Source organism: Strix uralensis, chromosome Z (genome assembly GCF_047716275.1).
Source record: "Strix uralensis isolate ZFMK-TIS-50842 chromosome Z, bStrUra1, whole genome shotgun sequence".
Lineage (NCBI taxonomy): Eukaryota > Metazoa > Chordata > Aves > Strigiformes > Strigidae > Strix > Strix uralensis.
The window spans coordinates 28,136,726-28,157,163 of NC_134012.1; the positions used below are offsets into that span (position 1 = coordinate 28,136,726).

The 20,438-nt window shown below is 38.2% G+C and overlaps 1 protein-coding gene across 2 annotated transcripts in view; it reads left to right on the forward strand.

Annotated features, from left to right (window-relative positions):
* Window positions 1-3,629: 3,629 nt before the first annotated feature.
* Window positions 3,630-20,438, forward strand: part of ZNF366 (zinc finger protein 366) — a 39,004-nt gene continuing 22,195 nt past the window's right edge. Inside the window, exons 1-2 of one of the 2 annotated variants that reach the window (XM_074856417.1) lie at window positions 3,630-3,741; window positions 20,249-20,318. The gene's annotated coding sequence lies outside the window, so the exon portion shown is untranslated. Of the gene's footprint in view, window positions 3,742-4,914; window positions 4,985-20,248; window positions 20,319-20,438 lie in introns of those variants that run through there. The other variant, XM_074856419.1, reaches the window with a different exon arrangement.

The following is a 20,438-nucleotide window of genomic DNA, read 5'->3' on the forward strand; positions in this document are numbered from 1 at the left end:
ACTGGTCCTGGGAAGAACTTACACTTGAAGTTGTTCAGTTATCTGCACTGAGGCTGGAACTGTACTGTTCTGAATTTGTATCAGTGGCTTCATTTTTGTAACAGTACAGTGAGAAAAGTTGTGCAGGGTTTGTGTGGCGGGGTTTTTGGTAATGGGGGAGGGGGCTACAGTGGTGGCCCCCTGTGAGAAACTTCTCAAAAGCTCCCCCAGCTCCAAGTCAGATCCACCTCTGGCCAAGGCTGAGCCAATTTGTGATGGTGGCTGCACCTCTGCAATAATGTATGTAATAAGGGGAACCTGTAAGTGGGTTGGGACTTGTGTAGTTATGAGAAGGACACCTATACGATCACCAAGGTCAGTGGAAGGAAGGAGGAGGAATCGGAAAGGTGCACTGAAGCAGAGACCCCACCTGTATCCTGTGGTGAGACAGCAGGGCCACCCTCCCTGTGACTCATGGAGGTCCATGGTGGAACAGATGCTGACCTGTGGCTTGTGGAGGACCCCATGCCAGAGCAGGCAGCTGTGCTTTAAAGGAGGACTAGACTCTGAGGGCACGCTGTCGTAGTTTGGCACTGGGAGGACTGCAACGTGCCAGGGTGACCCACATTGGAACGGAGCAGCTCCGGAATGACTGTGGCCCGTGAGAAGGACTTACACCAGAGAAAGTTCATGGAGGACTGTCTCCCATGAGAGTGGGGCCACGTGGAGGGGGGGAAGAATGCGGGGAGTGCCTGCCCCCCACCCTGGGAGGAAGAAGCGGCAAACTGACTGCACCTCCATCCCCTGTCCCTGTGCCACTGGGAGGAGAAGGTAGAGATATCAGGAACAAAACTGAGCCTGGGAAGAAGGGAGGGCTGGGAGGGAGGTGCTTTTAAGATGTGGTAACACTTCTCACTGTCCCATTCTGTCTGTTAAATGTTGTTGTTGGTGTTTTGAAATAAAGTGATCTTCTTTTCTTCCCCTAATGTATCTGTCTTTTGCCCATGACAATAATGGGTGAGTCATTCCCTCTCTGTCCTTATCTCCCTTCCCAAGCCTTTTGCTTCATGTTCTCCTTCCCAGTGCTGGGCTCAAACTACGGCAAATGGTTAAAAAAAAAGAAGGCTAACACTTCTGAAAACCAGATGAACTTGTCCCTTAAAACTTGGGTAAATATCATAAATAGTGTCATCTGTGACTTGGTTTGCATGACTTTAGATACTAATTATTTCGACAATGATTTTATTTCTCCACAGTTAGTAACTACACGGGCAATAACTTTGCAAGGTATTTTTCTGGCATGAAAATCACAGTTTCAGTGTGTCTTACTCCTTGGGTTGTGATTTTCTGGCAACAGTTGGGAGAAATTGGCAGAAGTAAGAGCAAGACAAGTACTATAGTGGCTGCACGCTGGGAAGCAAGATTACTCTATCTGGCCTTGGATGGGGCAACTAAGTCCTGAGCACTTGGGTGGTGGAAATGTTGTTGATGATGGGATCTGAGGTAGGGTCAGTAAAGGCCTTACATCTCCTGCTCTCCTTGCTGAAGTAAGGGTCTCTCACAGTCTCCTTCAATCAGAATAGCAAAGTCTTATAACCTGTTAAAGATGACAGACAGAAGTTTGTGTTCCATTTCTTAGCTTTGCAATCCTCAAGAAAGGGAAACCTGCTATTTGAAGTAGGGCACATCTGTGACTATTAAGTCCTTCATAAGGGACTATACAAACTATCACATAAACTCAGCGATCTATGTAGCAATGATCCTAAGTTGGTCAGTATAGGTTTTCAGCTAACTTCTGCAGTGTGTTCCCAATAGAGAGAAGCAAAATTATATATAATGGCAGTCTTCAGGGTCTCGTTAGCCTGGCATGCCTGGCAAATAAATAAATAAATAACACAAACTTAACTTTGCATGTGTGGCAAACAAATAAATAACACAAACTTAAAAAGCCTTGAAGCGGTTACCATCTTTAAGACCTTGAAAAACAATTTAAAAAAAAAATAATTTTTTTGAGTTATTAGACTGACCCCACAAAACAATACATTAATTTGTTGGCTTCCCATGCCTCTGGAGATCTGTTTGATTAGGGTGTCCATTTCCTAGGGAGTATCAAGGACTTCATTTGCAGTATATACCCTAAGTGCACTGTATTCCTTTGCTTTTAAAATTCACCCTTGTGTTACACTTCCACGCATTCCAGGAAACACTGGTGATGTTGTAAGTCCAGAGATCACTCATAGCACCTGCACTGCTCTGTCAAATACTGATGTCTGTTATCAAAACTTTCTGTTTCTGAACATTAAAATAAAAGACTCTCCAGCGAAATCATTGCTAGAAGTCTTCTGTAAATAACACCAGGAACTGCATGAAAGGACACAGGTGCCAAAATGCTACTTCCTATGTTGGTTTACAGCTTATCAATTCTCATTATTGTACAGTGAAAGAAATAATAATTTTTATGGGATAGCATACCAACTAGTCCTCCAATTAACACTGGATTTACAGCAATAAGTCAATTGACTTCAGTAGTATTCATCTAGCTATTGCTCCCAGAGCAAAGTCTGGATGTATAGTTTATAAGAGAGGGCCATTTAAAATGAGTTTTTCTTTTACGTCTTTCACAGAACTCAACCGTGAATTGCTCATTGATGAACAGCCCCATCTTTGGTACCACATTATAAGGTTAACTGAAAACAGTCCCAGCACAAGTGTAAAGGTGTTTACTGGCAAGAATGTTAGAATGAAAAAAAAAATTAGGGGGAAAAAAAAGGGAGCATCTGATCACTATATGTGGACTTCAGATGATAGATAAAGTTAGGGGAAAACATTCAAGGAAACAAAACCACAGTGGCACACAATGGACTAAACATATCCCAAGTATTACTCCAGCCAGCTGGCCAGTATCTGGTTGTCAAAATGTGTTTAATGGGGAAAGAAAGAAGCAAAATTAAATATAAAATCTGTCCTAGAACATAGCATATTGGTTTTGTTTGTATAAATCAGGATGTTTTCTATAATGCAATTGTTTGAGATAAATTACTTGTTACTGCAACTCCAGTATCAAGCTATGATCCTTACCATTTTTGTGACCCCTCTCATCCCCCTTTCTATTTCACAGCATTCTATAAATATCTAATATGCTATTTTCTTATGATCACAGTAAAGAGGGGTTTTAGGAATTTTTGTACCTATATCACCATGGAAACAAGATATGTGTATACATCTATGGTTGCTCCTTCTCTAGAGTAAAAGCCTGCATTATTTGTGCAAGCTTATGGCTAATTGTTCTGCACATGGGTGTCTTATTTCTACCCACTACTTCGGAAATTCATTTCATGTAGTTGCACATAGCAAACTCTAAAGTACATTTTATGAAGCCAATAATGCAGATATAATACTTGAGGAATTCCTTTTGCTTTGGATATATTTATTTTTCCAAACATTTTGTTTGAGAGAAAACGAGATTGCTATCTGCTGTTTCCTTATTTTTTTGCAGGAAAGCAAAGGGTTGTTGACTTCCTCTCCCCTCCCTTCCTTCCTTCTTTCTGAAGGTACTGTACTCATCTGAAAAAAAGAGAACGAAATGATTGTTCCTGTTCTCTTTCTTAAGTCATTTGAAACACTGTCCCTGCTAGTTTTCCAAGTTTACTGCAATCTCTGCACTGGGGGAGGGAGAGAGATTGAGAAAGGAGAGAGAGAGACTTACCAACATGAGAGCAGGTAGAGAGTTTAGGGCAAGACTCCTTCCAGCTTCAACAACGGGTAAGTTAAGTAAAAATGCTTTTATGGTTAGTTCTTTAGAAGTGCAATATATATGCTTTTGTGTTAAGGAAAGGCATTAATCAGATACACATTTAACTGATAAAAATATAGTAACCCTATGCACTGATAAGCAGTATATTTATGCTATAGATAACTATAGTCTGCTTTTTAGATACTGGTGATAATAGCATACAGTTTAACCAACGCAGACAAGAAAGTGTTTTCCAGTGAGGCTGATAATATTCATAACATAATCTGCTGTGAATTTTGCACATACGGCTTCTGTTACCAGAATCTTATTACAGACTTCACTAACTTTACCTTGAATGTTTCAGCAAGATTCACTGGGCCATTGCTGAAATAAAAAGAGGAGCTGTGTCATATGCAAATTGATGTATTTCATGTATCATCTGCCACTACTGAAGCCTGCTCCAGCCCACCAGCCTGTGCTATAGTGGGAGAAGAATTACTAGGACTTTTTTTTCCTTCAAATCGTATTGTGTTTGTGATTATACATGTTTATCTCTACTCATCTGTGTATATGATTAGTCTAGGAATAGTGACCTTTAAGACATGGTAAGACAATTCCAGGTTCTCACTTGAAAAAAGAAAAGAAAAAGCTCATGTTGTGTAGTACGTAACACCAAAGCTTATCACCAGCATCAGTAATAGGATGGACTCAAATGTTATTTGTTTTTTTAATTGTTGTACATACCAATAATATCTTTCACGTTGGGCATAAATGTATCAGAATGATCAGAAGTGACACATCAAATGAGTGATTGAATGCAAGAGTGTGTTCCAAATATTGGAAGAGAAAAATACCCCCCATGCTTTTATAAAAGCAGAATGCAGAAGTGGGGGGAAGAATTAGGACAGGTGTCCATTTCTCTGCAGAAGAAGAGCTTGATCATCTTCTGATCTAGTATTTCTTCAAGCTGCAGCTCTCTGAAGTGCTGGGTCCTCTGCAGGGTGCCTGGAGCCTGAACAGAGTGGCTCCAAATGGTGGGCAGGCATCGCGTAGGGCCAGCAGGCAGCTCGAGCTGCCCCGCTCCTGCTCCTGCTCCTGCTCCTGCTCCCACTGGGGCACCTGGGCTGTGCTTCTGTCCCAGGACAGCCCTCTGCTCCCACCCCTCGCTGAACCAACTAGTGGAAAGGATTTTCTTCTCCCTCTATCTGGTGTCTTTCTGCAAATCTTTCTGTAGGAAGGAGTGATCTACCCCAAATTCAGCCTGATTTCTGGGTAAGTTGTAGATTTCCTTCACTTTAAGAGCAGCAAGTGGGTTCTGCCAAAGGAGGTGGAAATAACTTGTTTCTCGAACTCTGTAGCTTAATGTTGCAGCTTGGTCTAGTTTGGCACCAATTATTAGGTTTATCAGGTTATATTTAACCCACAAAGAATCATGTGCTAATAGCAAGTAAATGCCAGATATTGACATGAAACCCACTTGCCACATCTTTTGCTCAGGATACCTGGGTTTATATTTTATGTGACTAAATATTGATTCAAATTAGATTATTTGGACAGCTATTTTGACAGTTACATGCCAAACATCTGGAAAACCACTTTTTACTTCAAGTGAGTAGAGGAGGAGTCTCTCAAACATTAAAAACTTCATAAGCCCTGTATTCATAGTGGCATTTTGCTCAAACCGCAGAGTGTTAGTCTGGATTGCAATCAGCTGTAAATTTTGACCTGGTTAGCTCAGAAGTTCAATTTGCCATATAGGTAAGAGCCAGTTGAGGCCTTTAGGTATAGATTTTGGTTTTGAAGATACCAAACAGTAATGTATTCTTGATTTGGACCATGTATACGATAAATGCTTTCTCTGAGAGATTGAAATACATAAATAAGAATATATGTTCGTATTCATAGTAGGTGGCCTGAGCAGTACATGCTGTTTTTAAACCCATTCCCCAATAATGAGCACAAAGAAAGAGTATTTTTAAAGCAATGCTTAACAACTTGACAGTAAAAAACAGACCTTGAATTTTTAACTTCATTCTTAAATTTCACCCATCAGGTTTACTCTTCCTTCAAATAATACATCTTTGCAAACATTTGGAGTTTATTTGTTTTCACAGTGTATAGTTTATTGCTGGAATAACTGTAACATCATTTAGTATAATGGTAATTTGTCTCACAACTAATATCTTTCTAGAGGTGTCTGGAAGAGGAGATTTTTGGCTGATGTGTTATCCTTATCCCACATTGCTGAGATATTTACAAGCAGAGAAGGTTATAGTCTGAGGCTGGATTGAATACACATCTACTACCAGTTTATGACACAAATTAAATATTTGTGAAATGAATTTTCAATTATTTACCTCAATGTTATAAAAAAAAGAAAAAAGAAGCAATAAACCAAGAATAAAAAGAGAGAGGCTCTGTTTATTTTGCTTAAAGTCATTGTTTGTATTGCTAAGAGACATATTTATGTATATAGCATACATAAGTGGTCAGTCAGTGTATGTATTTTGCCAGAGAATTATTTACAGTCATTATTACAGTTTGATTTGTTCTCAATTATAATAAAACAGAATATGTAGAATTTTACTTTTGTTCTGAAAAATAAAAACAAAACTACACCAATGATGGCAAAGATGTTACAGAAACAAGTTGTAGCCCATGGAAATTCCAAGTTAACAGGTCTGATTCAAAAAGCATAGACACTGATAGAAGTCTTTCTGTAAGTGTCAATTGCCTTTTTTTTAGGATCAGTTAGGACCATCTTCTTTAATGGTGAAAACTCTTGAGAATGTGAGTTTTGAATGCAGAATAGTAGCACTGAGTTTCATTCCTAGTAACATTTTGGCATCTCTAGCATAGGTTTTTGACCAGGAGATAGTTTGAATCTTTGAATTTTAAGGAGTTTTTTATCAGTTTTGCATTCTTTCCAACAAAGACATCAATAAGAGCCTTGCCTTAGGACTATCTGGATTCAGAGCAGATACTGGTGGACTGAGAGGCATGATGTGCATTGCACAGGTGAACATATTGGCATGTCTTTTAGGTGCCGTTTCTAGTAGTGACAGATAGATATGCAGGATTTAGAATGAGAGAAGCACAGGGGGATGAGTCATGGTAGCAACCTGAGACAAGCCTCGTATACCAAGGCAGAGTAGTATGGATTACCCCAGATAGCACTTATACTGTTTTTGATCTTTGATACTGCAAAGCCTTGATGATGCAGAAAGGCATCTATCTGGATGGACCACTCCACTCAGCCCGACATATCAGCAGAATACCACCATGAGAAACAAAAGCAGTAAAGGCTGTATAAGGAAATAGACATTTTCTGTGACCATGGTTTAAGGACACAAGTCAGGGAAAGATGTGTAAGGAAAAGTAGCTTCTTACTAGTTGATAAGAAATTATGCATAGCTTCTGAGCACTCATGTGTGTTCCCCAGTAGTAATTAAACAAATGAAACAAACTGGTCCTTCAAACAGACCTTACAAGTGCTGCGTAGACTGCTACAGGTAGTTGTAAAGTTGTTCATTTGTTTGATGGACTAATTTTATACACCAACTGATTTTTAAAAGTAGACCACCAGTTAAAACCAAGTGAGCATTTTCTTCTGAAATGCAGTGGTATTCCCCATTCTACTTTACCATCCCAGAAGACCACTGCAAAGTCAGCTTGAATGTCAGCTTGGAGAAGAAAGAATTATAGAGAGACAAATAATGTGAAGCCTTTAAAAAGAAAGAAACAAGTCTGAAAAAAAAAAGACTTTGGATTATCCTTTTTCTGCTGAAAAGCCGGTATTTTGAGGCTGAGACCACAGCTTTCCATTGCTGTTAAAATGCAGTGGAATTTTATGAATGCTATTCAGATTTTCATCAGTGAAGAGGCCTAATTTAATACTTATTGGTTATTTAAAACATGTATTGAACTGTGCACTGGATGTCTGATTTTTCTTTATATCTTTCTGGCAGGGACTAGTCCTTCTTGTCTGACTTCTGAAATACTAATGACCCAGTGAAAAATATTATTTAATCTTTGCTTTACTTCCTTCCAAATGTAATTCCTTTGTGACTTGGTTTTGTAAACCAAATGGTTTTATACTAGTGTTACCTTGATAAACAAAACACAGCATTTTCCTTCTAAAACAACAAAGTTTAATATATTGTACAGACTTCTAATGTCACTGAAAGTTATTAAGCTAAGCAATCATATATTAAAAGAAAATACTTTCATGCTTTGAAAGTTACAGGAAGAAATTATGGGAAAATTTGCGCTTTTATAAATGTTCACTCCTTATTTTCTCCTTTGTATATTAGAAAGACACATTATTAATTATTTGAATGAAGGATGAAAAAAGATATTAACTTTCTCTTTTCTCCCTCTTCTACTATGAAAGTTAAAACACTGACACATTTTTCTTCTACTTCATAGGTCTGCATGAATTCATGTGACTTAGAAGAAAAAACTTAGGATAAAAAGTGTGTTTCCTGAAAACTTATTTTCCCTTTGCCAATATTCATAAAAAGTAAACCTGGAAACATCCAACTTTCCAGCTGCTTATGTTCATTAACAGCACTAGAATTCAGAGAACATTGAAAGATACAAATATTCATTGAATCCGAAGGGTCATTTAATTACAAAAAGCTAGAAGGTAAACTGAGTCTCATACATTGATAGCATCACTTTTTGCTAATGAATTAGAGAAAGGTACAACTGATTTGAAATCGAAAACAAGGTTATGAGAAGGGTCATAGATTTTTAGACACTATTCTTAGATGATGCTGTACAACAAGGAATACTAATGCACAGCAAGCAGGCATTACCGATGCAGTCCTCTGTCTGGAGGCCTGATGAAGAATAGAAACCACCTAATTTGTCCACATGGAAAGAATTTTGCGGGTCGGTTGTCCCAGGGTGGAGGAGCAGGTGTGGCAGGTCTGGGATGTGAGCACATGGCTTTGCCCCTTCTCTGGGAGCAGCTTATTCTGATACCAGGCCCTCTGATAAGCCACAAATGTGTTTTCTGAGAGGGACAAGATGACTTCCAGTCTTCCTCTTCACTGGTTTGTTGCTATTCCTGACTGTGCAAAAGCCACTTATGCTTTAGTCTTCTCCGGTTAGGGTTGCAATGTAACTGTTAGACTCTTTTTCCAGTGATGAAAGACCTTTTGTTTTGTGGAGGGACTTATACTGGGTCTGCTACTAAAGACTTTGTAAATTGGAAAGAGTATGTCCTTTTAAAAACACCCAATACACTAGGTTTAAACCAAACTTAAATATACCTACTCTAAAGATATCCAGGAAGAACACATTGGAATATAGTTACTCTTTCAGGTTTAGTCCTCTCTCTGAGGTGCTTTCAAAAGCAAATAGTGTTCCAGCTTTGTGTTTCAGCCCCAGGTAAAAATTATTTGAAAGCATTATTTGAAAAGGGTGTGTCTTTCATACAGTACTTCCAGGTAGTAGGATGCTTTTCTACCTGTCTACTTAAAAGTATTTACAATACATGTATAATGAAAACAATATCAGGAGGTGAAAAGGAAAGGGATGATCTGAGTTTAGAGCATTTGCCAGCTTCTAAGGAACAGCAGAACTTGTCTGAACCATCTGGTAGGCATCAGCCCACACAGCATTGCTTCCCTAGCGCAGGTTTCTGAGGCTATGAAGAGTGCCCTGTATTTGCCCCAAACTATTGTCCTATGATAGGAATTCCAGAAAGCTGTAGAGGACCTTCTGGAAGAGCAAGTTGACAAAGTGCTCGCAGGTTTACCAGAAACTAAACCCATCCATTTATAAAGGTGCAGGAAAAGAATATTTTTTCTGCAGCATGACAACAAGGAATCACAGCAGTTATATCAAACAGTTTTTCTGCATAATGCTGCACTCACAATATGAAGTCACCAAGGTTTCCAGAATAACTTTGTATGTCTGTAGGTAACATTTCATCAGGATGCTATGAAAGCAGTCACATGCATCAGAGAAATGGTGCTGACTCATCCTCTGTATCTCCTCTTCCCTCTACCAGAAATATCAAAATACTAATTAAAGTCTTTTGATCCCAAACACATTAATTTATTTTTTCATGTCCCACAAAATGAAAAAATTTGGCTTAAGCCACAGGTAAAGAAATGCAATTGAACAGATGTCACTGGATTCTGTAGGCAAATTATCAGGATTTGGGATCCCCTATAATGACTGCAGCTAGGATTTTTCACTACCTCATTCACTACTAGACACAGACAAAATACATGAACAGGCACCCAATGGAAGGCACTGAACATGGTTAGGACAGTAAGTTGGAAGATAATTCGCAAATCTATTTATTCCCTGGGTAATATCCCCATCCCCATACCACACCCTTGCCTGTTATCCCTCCCAAAACACAACAATAGTTTCTATCAAATCCTCCAGGTTTTTGTATGTGGCACCTGACATTTTTCCAGATAAAAAGCCCTGAATAGAATGATTGTGGGGGAGGGGATGGGGCAGGGATTGAGAGAAAGTGTTATATTAATATATATGCTGTTTTCTTATAAAACTTCATTTTATATTGCTGGCTGGCCATTCTTATTTATGGGATAGAGTCACATTGGTTTGATGGCTTTTTTCATTTCATTTTCTTGTGATGAAAATCTGAACTGAGATAGTATGCCAGAACTTTGGCATCACTAACAGTGAAGGATCAGTACTAGAGTGGTTTGGGAATTGTTCAGAATTTCAGATTTCAAACTATGCTGACTTTCTTCTTAGTCTTTTCTTTTTCTTTCTTTTTTTTTCCCTTTAACAAATTTCTTATTTGTTTGTAGCTCTAGTCTCTGTTCCAGTATCTGCTGATGACATTTGGTTAAAGTCTGAGCTGTCATTCCCACTATGTGTGCTAGTTTATTGAATTCAGCAAAAATGGCGTTTTAAATCTGTTTCAGTTTAAAATAATTAACCTCAAGAATTTTTCCTTGTTAGTTGATTTACATAGAGATTTGTTTTCTAATTAATCAAAATCACACCAGCAATATAAAATTTGTTTTAAATTTCAGATTTTCCTTAGTTCTGGCTGCAAACTAATGCTTACTTTTAAAACTTTCTAGAAGTTAACAAAATAATTAAGAGCAATATGCAGGATGCATTTTGGGGATCAGAGAGGGAAAGACTTTGCTTTTTGCTGTTCAGTCAAGGAGCAGATTCAAGTTTGGCATCACAGGTGAAGGGCAAAGCCAGAGAGGAAGTTTTCTTAAATGACTTCTTTGCAGGCACTCCATATGATCAGTCAAAGATCCATTTTATCCTGGAACTGAAGAACTAAGCACATTTCTCTTTAAACAAACTGATTTTTAAAAATTAACTCTCATTTGAATGCAATCTCACATCATTGTGAGATGTATGTGAAGGTTATAATTTTTCTGTACGATAGATACATATTCAGCACGGTTTCAGTGCTTTAGCACAGATTTTATGCTCTGGCAGTCTGGAAAGCAGAGCTCCCTGATCACAGTGCAGATATATTGAAATTAGTTTCCTCCAATGCCACAGTAATTTGCCTTAAGAGTAATTTTTAACTCTGTCTCATTGCTCTTATTTTTTTCTATTTGGGTAGCAATGAAATAAACACAGGGTGTCCTAGGAATGTTCCTGACATCTCTAACTGCTTTGTTGTGTTTACTACCGAACTTATGTTCAGAGGGAAATGTGTAAATTACTAATGAGCCAGCTTAATTTCAAGTAAGTAATAGAGGTTAATAGGGATTAATTGGTATTTTCAGCTAAGCAGCTTTTCCAGCAAGAATCCTGCTCAAACTTCAGTTGAAAACAAATTTATTAATCTTTCCTAAATGGTTAGGAAAATATCATCTGGTAACTACCTTTAATGAACTGGACACCAACAGAAGTACTCAGTAGCAGATATATTTTTCCAAATTCTGTCAGTTTCTGGATGAAATCCTCTTCTTTCAGTTCTTGTAGGATATATCATGTCTTACTGAAACACATGATATTTACCACTTCAGCAACCTTCAGTTTCACTATGAGTTTTGAATTGTGTGAAACAAAGAATTGAATGCAAAATAAATATAAAAAGCAATGGTCCTTCTGAAGACTAATAATACTCCCCCATATTTAAGTAAAAATAGACTTGCATTGAAATAACTGTTTTGGAGACTTTATATGAAAACTCTCCCATACAATCCTCTTCTCCCTTGGCCCTTCTCCAAGAGTATGCACACATTTTACCTGGTACTTTCTTTTTTGAGGTACCTGTTGTTTTACACATGTAATGCCCAGAAGGTGCAGTTAACTGCTAATGGTGTAGGAGGGTGCCAGCGGGCTGGCTTGAAGAACCAAGGCTGAAGGTGGCCCTTAGCTACCCTTTAAGATAACAAAGAGGTGGGAGGAGACCAGACCATCTCTCTGGCCTCCATAGAGGTGATAATGACACTGGGACTACAGTAGGAAGGAAAACTCAATCTATTTCCTTTTTAAAGGTCATGAATGTTAGTGAAAGCTTTACTTTCAAAACAACAGCCCAAGCAGGACAACATGAGGGTTATGGCAGGGCATGCTTTTTTGATCATTTCCATTTTGGGTGTTCTTCATAGCTACATTGTTTGTTTTAAAATAATATTATTGTACAGCTCAAATTCTGTCTCCAGTTCACTCTATAGTGTTCAATGATTGTGCTTTGCAGGTGGGAAGATTATGTCCAAAGCATTCTTTCAAGGACTTTACACTCTATTCAATATTACTATTTTACTACCAGATCCTTCTTTATATTATTTATTTGTTCTTCAGTTCACCCTGTCTCTTACAATATCTGTATGGTGAGAAAAAAAATCCTAAAACTGTATTAGTGTTATCTGATAATTTTCCAGAGGAAAAGCTATTTATTACATAGGATTCCTATGGCGCCAAAAAATGTGCTATTTTAATTTGCAGTGCCAGATATGGAAGTAGACAGGAAACAGGGATGGAGTGATAGGACTTCTATAAACAGTGATTAAAGTGACTCCACCTGCTTTATAAAGGCAAGGGCAGATCCATGGTTCCAGCCTTTGACATGAGACCTTCTTATCCAGTTATGAAGAGGAAGAAATTTGTCTTATTGGCATCTCCTCATAACAGCCAAATCCCAAATCTTGTTCTCAGCTACACCCCAGATTTTCCATAATGTTTTCAGTACAATATGGCTGATGCCAGGGAGAGAAATAGGACAGTTACTCAGGATGAATTACTGCCATTGTTTAATTGCATTATTAACTGAGCTGGCTAACCCATTGTTAATACCAGTGAGAGCAGGATCAAACTGCATTTTCATCTGGTCTGCTGTCACCAGTTAAGCTTTGCACATTTGAAAGTCTGTTACTGGATGTGCTCCTGATGTCACCATCATGGCCAGTCTGTCTTGCCAGCCATGAACTCTGGGCAGGGTCTGGAAACTCAGTGTACCTGTACCCAAATTTACCCAAATTGTCGACCCAGTCCTGTAAGAATATTTATATGAAACTGAACGTACACCAATAACATCAAATTCAGTGCAAAATATAACAGCCACAAAGTGGGAGACTTTGACTCATTTTCCTCCTCCCCCCCGAGGAGTTTGGACCCACATCCCTAGCCTCTTAAAGAATTGTCCTAACTAAAGCCTGTGAGGGTAACCCTGCTCTCCTTTGGCTGGAGCTCGGCCATTACACAGACAAAAATGTAAGTGCCAAGGGGCAGGGAGCAGAGAGAAGTCAGACAAGGCAATCAGGGGCTGTAGACTCCATCCCTCTAGAGATAGGTCTGAGCTCCCCTTCAGGTGTCACATCTCCAGGTTTACTGAAAGTTAAAGGCACTTCATCCTCCTGAGTGATTGGATTTACGGCTTGGCTAGAGTGTCAGGCTTCCTTGTAACCCCTTCTCTGCAGTGCCAAAGCTCCAGAAGAAGGGACTGAGGGTCCAGTATGGGTGAATGCAATTTGTTAAGGGACATCCTCAACCTAAAGTCTGACCTATACTCATTTCCTGAACAACAGCTCTCAGCACTCAGTCTTGTGTTTTTGTGTTCAAAACAGGGAAAAGTAATCTGGGGTACCTAAGACAATTTCCTCTTGACATGGATACAGGAGTGTCTTCAAAAGCAGCCCAGTGCCACACACTTGTTAGTGTGGTTGAGGCAGTAGTTCCTCCCTGTGTATTCTACAAACTTCTATTCAAAATATGAATGTATTTTGCTCTCCTGTTTTGGTGGGAAAAAAGAGAGACATTGTACATTTTTAAAACCCTAACCAATAAAGAGTATGCAGTTAAAGGGTTACCAGCAAAAATTATCCATCTTTATAGTGACAAAATAATGGTTTCTAAAGATGTGAGAAATTGAAGCAGGACAGGGTCAGCTGTTCAGGGACTTGGTGGAGAGATGGAAGGCAGGGCATGAGTGACATAACCTACAGTACACAGTGGGTTTCAGGGGACTTTAAGGAGAAGAAATAGAAGGGTTTCAGGGAGAGGTAGGTTGAGAAGAGCGTAGGTGGGCATCGCTTTCACTGCCCTGGCTCCTCTCTAAATCTCTGGAGGTACAAGACCCTCCATCAAAGCACTCAGAGGTATCTCACTTACCCTGGACACAGTACCTATCTTTGTATGCCGCTCAGCCCACAAGACGGATTTTTGTATTAATTGTTTATATTAAATAACTTTTATTTATTTATTTATTAAATAACTTTTATCCACATCCATCCTTCATGAAATAAAAAAAATCAGAATGTAACATCTTTGGATCAGGAAAACTCTGAGCCACAGACAGCTGGAAGCCTGAAGACAATGCTGGCAAGTTGTCATGATGCTCTCTCTTTGTTTCTTACATTCTTCACAAGACCAGTATCTTGGGTTAGGTACACTACAAGCCTGAGCTGATATGGCTGGTTTTACATCCTCCTGTACCTCACCAAGAGCTCTGTTTCAGGCTACATTTAGCACGTTTCTGTGGACGGAAAAAGAAAGACTCAGGCCCACCCTGCTGTGCGGTGGGGCAGGGCTGTGCTGTGGATGCAGAGGTAGAGATTTGCTGGTAAACGGCTGTTCCCTCCCCCCTTCCTCCCCACCCCAAAGCAGCCTTGAATTCCCTGTTGGTACCAGAGAACAAGGCAGGTGGAGATTCTCAGTTGAGGACATATAATCTTTGTCCTCTTACACAATTTTAGACCAGATAATTTGCTGTGCAGGCTCCCACCATGTGTAACTGCAGTTTGGGGTGACTTTGTGTAAACAGCTAACACTTCAGAACCTGTGAATTTAACAGCCACTTTGTTATCCAGGTTATCTATGTATAGCTGATCATTTTAGCAGATAGAATAGAGAAGCAGAGAGGGAGTGAACCACAGATGGAATAGAGAAGTGAAGAGGGAAGGAAACATAAGAGAAGAACTAAGAAAACTCACAAAGAGGAAGAAAAAAGAAAAAAAAAGGAGAAAGGAGGATAAGAGAAATAAAGAACCAAAACAGCAGCGAGTCTACACTGTACTCAAAGGGCACTTCATATGTACATTGACATGACTAGAGATGGTCTGTGAGGTTTAAGTACTGCTAGGGGCATTACCAGTAAGGCCTTCTTGCAGATGTTCAATGGTTAACCCAGCCATACTGCTCTGTGACCTCCACCTGCTGTCTTGTTAGGCAACAGAAAAGTAGTGACAATGATAGTGAAGGTTTTGCTAAATTAAGGACAGAGCACACATAAAAGCAATGAGAAGGGTAGCAAATCATTTTGCTAAACTCAGAACACAGTTACCTCACTACAGCAACAGGCAATTTAAAAAAAATCTAATCAATGCCACCACTGACAAGCAAATTATGCCACAAACTACTCTATGAGCACATTTGATGCTGCAAGCAGTGCCCCAGCTTTTGCAGGGTGGGTGGTGGGACTGCTTCAGACTTGGCTGAGGAAATCTCAGAATCTAGTTTAACACTCTCAATAATTATCAAAACAAAAATGATCTGTAAGTTATGGAAAAGTGAATGTGCATTCATTTTTATGCTATTTAAAGCATTTTCTCTATTACAAGAAATACCAAAGTAACTATGCTCCTCTAAAAGTCCACATAGTGCTTGGTCCCTGAAAACTGAGTACAAAACCAAGTTACACATATATACAAGATGATTCCAAAAGCCACTCCATAGTCAATGAAGGCAAATGGGTATGTTTCCTAAGCTTCTGTATTTACTAGCTAAAATAAAACAAAAATTATGTAAGTTAAAATGTTAAAATTTGAGAATAACAAAGACAATGCAGGGAGAGTATTTCTATTGCACATTTTTCGGAGACAAGACCCATTTCTTTGTATTGGTGCCATCTCCCAGACAGTTTTAATGCAGCTTAGCATTGCATAGGAAGCCCTTAGAGCAGAAGCAACATCTAAAATGATCAAACTTCAATCATAAAACAAGGAAGACGTGTTGAAACAGAGTCAATGAAGAAAAAAAAAGTTTATTTAATATGTAAGATATCTTTGAAAGTTCATTGCCTGTTGCATCTGTTTACCATGTCATGTTAAGCTGTTTAAACCTGTCAGATTTTTAATCAATTAAGTTTCTTAAGTGTGTGATTGTATGGTTTTCATTAAGTTTGTCTGCAAATGTTTCTATCTGTTAACATATTGTCTCAGGATATAAGTTATCTATTTCCATATGTATACAATATATTTGTTGAAAGTATCAAATTTTGGTCATGGCATAGATGGGTTCATATCTCACTGGACAACAGAACCCATAACAAATAACAAAGAAAATTGTGAAGGATTATTTTCAGGGTTCATTGGAAGTCTTTCTATAAGCCTTAGTGAGCTCTGATTATGTCCTAGGATGAGTTACCAAGGTTATCAATTTTCTTTTACCAAACATTTGCTGAGGAAAAAACCCACATTTGTTAATGGAAAGAAGAAGTTTTATCCTGAAGCCTGATACCAGCAGATGAAGGTAATTTCCCAGGGAGAAGTGAAAAGGGACCGAGCTCCTCAGTACTATTGTATTGATGTAGGAAGAACAGATCTAATCTCGTCCACTTCTCATTTTCAGTCATTCCAGATCATTTTCATGAACAATTGTTTACTTCTTTCCAATTCCAATTCTATTAATGATGGTAATCCAAAAGGGGAAGAGAGATATTTATAGCAATATCTTTATCTTGATAGTGTTCTCCATTTAAACACACATATTTGTTTCATAAAAGGCATGGGACAAGAAGCCTTATCTCAGAAGACAATTAAGCTGATGGTTAAATCATGGACTTCATTTGACACCAGGTCTACATGCACATGTGAGAGAGAAAACAAGTGTTTGTAGAAGTGTTATTGGAAAATATTTGACTAAACTCCACAATAGCTATTACTCCCAGCTCAGGTCTGTTTTTTTAAGGCTTCCCCAACATTTGTGTCTCCCTAATCAGTATCTGCACTCAATGATTTTGGACACTTTCCCTAAATCCATGTTTATTTTTGCACGGTAGTCCAAATTTCTGTCTTCTCCCAGCTCCACACTGGGGAAGAAAAAGTGCTTTCTTCATTTAAAATTTAGGTTGGCTTCAAATAATGTAGCATAAGGACTTCAAGGCTGATCTGGGTCTATGAACATATACTCAGTTTATATAAAAACTGTACTCAGTTTATATACTCAGCTTAAGTATAATAACACACACTCGGTATATGTTAATGGAGTTGATTTTTCAAGTTCGTGTGCTTCAAATGTAGATATTTATGCCTGGAGAACATGGATGGAAAACACACCTTACATGGACTTCTCTAAGGAATAAGAGAGTAGGACTGGCACCGATTTTAGAGAAGTTCTGGTGTGGGTTTGAACATAGTCTTTTACCTTCTGCCCTCCTCTAACAATGGTAATCACGCAAGCCTAGAGTAAACAAAATACCTTAACTTGAAAAAAACTACACAAATAATCCATTATAGAATAACAGTGGCAGTTTGAGCCAATATCTAGTGAACTTAGTATTGAAATAACTCTAAACCTTTTGAGCACGTGTAGAACTGCTGCATCATTCACCAAGGCAGCACTTACAAACAAAAATCTGACTGTACAAATGACAAGCAGCTGCGCAGATTTTACAGATATAGCGCATTAGTATCATCTAATCCAAATTCTTATCAAGACAGTTCATAAAACCAGCAAAACAGGCAAGATACACTTGAAAATTACAGGTTAAAAACATCCATATAATTGTTTTCCAACTTTGTGAAATTATGAAATTCCCAATAGAAAAGGAAGTGAATGGCAACATTATTGTATGATTTCACTCACACACTGGAGGTAGCAATAAGACAAAGAAAAAAGTGGCTTATGGAGGGTTCATGCTGCTATTGAAGGAAACTAGCAGTGTAAGGACGGATCAAATGTGTATTAACTGAAAATACTTGGATACCAGTAACAGATACATTCATTTTTGTACAGGTATTCCCGGCATTTTCAAAGTCTGACAAATAGCTCCAAGTTGTGTAGATTTGGTAGGGAGCACTGTTTTGCTGCTGAAATGAGATGAATTCATCATAGTAAAGCCCCTTTGGTCAGATCTTGAGACTGATGCAAGTTTTGTATAAATAGCAAATGAGTGAAAACTAAGTAAAGAATTTGGTGCTTAGTTCAACAGTTGTATGACTGAATAAATTTAAAACTAAAACCTATTTGGACATATGAACTGAATAAAGGAGATCACATTAAATCTATTGAGATAATCATAACCATTAATATAATAAGAGTTTACAAAGTTCAGAGACAGAAAAAAACCCCTGCTGGTTGTTCAATCAGGCTGAAGCTCTTCAACTCCTTAATTTTAGCTCAAGAAATGTAATAGTGTGTCATTTGTCACTGATCCTCATCACATTCAACACAGAAACAGCTGTTTGATTTCATTCTTTCCTTATGGATGCCAGTATTTCAGGCCCCAAGAGAAGAGCAGAAATGCACTCTTACAGGGCATGGTTTCTACAGTCATACATATTCAATTAAACGTGAAATTTCTTTTCCAGCTAAGGGAAGCTGTTCAGCCTACTCAGCCACCTTTAGACTTCCTACACTTCCCTGTTTTATCTTCTTCTGAAATAGCAAACACAAGTGCAAACCTCCTAATAAAGTAGCCTGTTTCCCTTTGTCAGAGGGTACATATCACTTTCATTCATCTTGGTCTCATTGCTGGCTTTACCATTGTGTTGCCCAAGAGCAAAATCACAACAGTAGTAGTGTTTAAGCTTAACACAACCTCACATTTTTATGGCTGGGCTTATTATTAGTCTATAAACAGAAGGCACTTTCATACAAGAAGCAGAATATTGGTTCTACTGAAGTCTAAAGAAAATTTGCTGTTGACTTCAGCACAGAATATTAACTGTAGACTGCAACAATGCATATGCTCGTAGAGTGAATAGCATGATTTACACACTTTTTAAAATCCTTTGTCTGTAGAAATATGAGTGGAAATGAGAAAGTAAATGGTAATTCTTATACTGTATTGAACTGTATTCCTCTTTCATGGAAGTTAACTCAACAATATTATTAGCTGCTGCATAGATACTCTATTTTGGAAATACCTCAACAACTATCTGAACTCACAGTTGCCTTTTTTTTCTTTTTTTGAAAGGCCAGGGAGAGAACTAATTTGTGGTTTTATTTTTCAAAATAATGTTTTTCCCGATATACTTATTTACATAACAAAAGAAACTGTGAGGATGCTAGTTTGTTCTAAAGAAATGAACTTTTTAATAAGCTCTGAAGTGCTAGGTTTAGGGTTTTTTTATGTTTAAGTGCCCATTCAGTGTGGAAACCTCTGTCTCAGTGAGCTTTCCTGACCAAGTTTTCAAAACTGAGGAGCTGAAATACTACTGATAAAATCTAGAATTTTTAATATCTATCCAGGTTTAAACTAATGTCAATGTTTAGAATCACACACCACTGTGCTACATAGAATTAAATTTCAAATACTAAATGCTGAAGAAAGAAAGAAATTTTTAAGTTCTTATATAGGAAACACAAAAGTTTCCTAGGAGATATTTAAAACAAAAATTTTTTAATTCACCCCTGCTTATCTATTGATGAGTATTAAAATGAGATCAGCTACTCCAGAGTCAGATAGAACAAAATTATTGGGGAACTGCGCTATTAAAAGCTTTAAAGTTCTCCACTGAAGTTATTTAAAGAAGGAACTGCTCCTGAACTATTTCTTACATGGTGGTGAAATCTGTAGTGTCTTCTACAGTTTCTTCCAGACTCACATTTTTATGCAGTTAAGTTCTGGTCAAGGTGAAGATCATGCCTCTATTCAAATTAGCAAGGGTTTGTTACTGACATGAAAGGAGATGAGAAGACAGGCTACATTTAATCTTTCCTCAATTAATTTCTACATCATGGGGTTTAGCAGACTGAAGGGGAAAAAAAAAGCAGCAAGGTAATCCATATTTAGAATGCAAATCTGTACTTTTCCTCCCCTTTTAGGTGCTCTTTTGTTGGATTATATAGCATCTTTCTGATTGTGCTGGTCACTAACTGTTTAAACACTTTCCCTTGTAGGCTTGGTCCCGTGATGTGTGCAGCCATGGACAGTGGAATAAACCCATACACTCACTGAAAGCAGCCAAAGGTTAGTAGTGCAAGGAAATTATTTCTTTCTGGTAATTTCAAGCAGTTCTACAGCCTCTGCCATGTTCCAGAAAGATTGAAATTTTGCATAAAACAGGCTGTGGAAGAAGGGAGTAACCAG